Genomic DNA, 2,429 nt, shown 5'->3' on the forward strand with positions numbered 1-2,429 from the left:
ATAGCATATTTGTTATTTACATGATCATTTTTCTGAACTGGGTTTAAACATGTTGACATTTAGTTGAATGCAGGAATGCATGTGGCATACATTATGCTTTACATAACAAGTTTGGTCTGACTATAAAAAAGACAGTTCCTACAGGCTTGTCTAAAGATAAAATTACAATGGAAGATAATGCTGATAATTTTTAAAATTATTCCTTAGTTTGTATGGAATCATGAGGGGAATTTTTTTTTTTCTTACCTTCTGCAATTGCACAAAAAAATATTTAAAAAAAAGGATTATCTCTAATAAAAATGATGTGTGAGGTAATATAGAATAAATTGTTATTTCCCATTCCAATGATGAGAGAAACCCTTATATATATATATATATATATATATGGATGAGCGATAAAACTGGTAGAAAAATCATCTCGTATGTAAACTTTAAAAAAGATCAAATGAAAGAAAAATAACATTTCACTCACCCTCCCATAATGAACTAAAGAATATAGAAATATTGTATTTTGTAAATAAAGGCACTTAAGAGCCATATATCTTGCAACAGGCAGAGTTGAAAACATTTTCTTTATGAACACTGGAAATGCAATTTGAACAGAAATGTGTCAAGAACAAAACAAGAACAAATTAAAAACAAACCACATCTTTCAGTTGTTTTTTTTGATGGTTAAATTTAAACATTGTTCATGAATAAATTATGATTTGTTAAAAGTTAGGGTTCTAAACATTTTAATTTCTATTTAATTGACTTTTCTGGCTCTAGAAACCATATTTTCATATTTTGCAAAATACCAGTAGGTCAGAATAGGTTGCATATAAATTCATATTGATATGTGATTATTCCACTTATGCTATTTTTTAATTTATTGACAGATAAAAAGTGTAATTAGAGTAATGAAAATGAATAAAAATGTTCAGTATAACCAGTTTACCAGTAACCAGTATTAGAGACTTTTATCTTTTTGTCTTCCTACATTGAAAAAGACTTCCCAATATTGCATCAGAAAAAGCTTTACAGATAGTGATTTTTGTGGATATTTAAAAAACTAAGCATAACAACTAAACACTGGAATGCTTTCTTTTATTTACAAAAATGTAAATTACACAAACTTTTATTAATGCTTAAAAGAAAAAACATTACTGAAGGCTAAAACCAATAAGCATGATGCACTCCTATGATATACATAAAACCATGACTCTTACCATATACTTAAAACCAAGTCAAATGTACAACATTCTTTTTTCTTAAATCTCAATTATATTGAGGGAAATTTGTGATGATTGTCATGGGTCACTTCTTGTGCTTGTTTTTCAGGGTGCATTTGGGAGGGAGGGAGGGAAGGAAGAGCACCATTCAACCACTGCCATATCTCTCATTTTTGCAAGGCTTATTTCCTGTTAGCTTAGTTACTTAGCTTAGTACACTTCCCTTAAAATTAACATTTGAACATTATTGTAAAACATTTCTTTACAGGGCCTGTATCTGCATCAGATGTGAACAAATATCTAGGTCACATCTAGAACATCGTAGCCACATATGATTCTGCAATCCCCCATAATCTACAGCTTTGAAAATGTTGCATACATGTAGCTTTGAAAAGTTCTTGAGCTTTACGTAACAGTAGCTTTATGAAACTAAACCAGTTTTAAAAAAATACATTTAACAACTTTAGTATTAAATGGCAAAAATACAATCAATTTGATGAACACTTCACACACAGGAAACACAAACCTGTGAATATATCTGAGAGATTTAAGTAACTAAAAACTTGTGTAGAAAAATGAATTCAACAAAATTAGAAGCAATTCAAAATTTACAAACATATTTTTTAAGCATTATATTTTCAAAAGTTTACTAAATAGTATTTCAGTTAGATTTTAGAATAGGCTTTGAATGTGCAAAACAAATATAAAACTACTTCCAAGACATAATTAGAATACATATTTGCAATTATTTGGAACAGTATAAATAGAATGTGAAATTTTTGAAGAAAGCATTTCTGTCAACATCTTCAACAAAATTTTAATAACTACTATCAGAGATTTTTATATCCTTTCTTTTATGCCAGTGTCCCACAATGTCTAATTAATCAATATAGTACAACTGATAATTTTCATACAGCAATATGTTAAATCTACAAATTGAGAAGTGAGAGAATGTGTAGCTCATGACATTATAATGATTAATGAATTAATTTTGAATATTCTATGTAGCTTTTATTTACATGCTTCTATAGATTGTTTCTTCTTTTTTGGGCATGAGGGTAGGGAAATCTGTAAGAAGGTTTTCAAGCTGTCATTAGGTGCTCCTTGCATAGCTCAAGTCAATCTTAACTTAAAAATATTTGATTTGAAGCTCAAGTCCACAAAACAGCCAAGTGACATATGCTACTTAGCCAGATGTTCTCTAAATATTATTAGTAC

This window comes from Biomphalaria glabrata, chromosome 5, assembly GCF_947242115.1.
Source record: "Biomphalaria glabrata chromosome 5, xgBioGlab47.1, whole genome shotgun sequence".
Lineage (NCBI taxonomy): Eukaryota > Metazoa > Mollusca > Gastropoda > Planorbidae > Biomphalaria > Biomphalaria glabrata.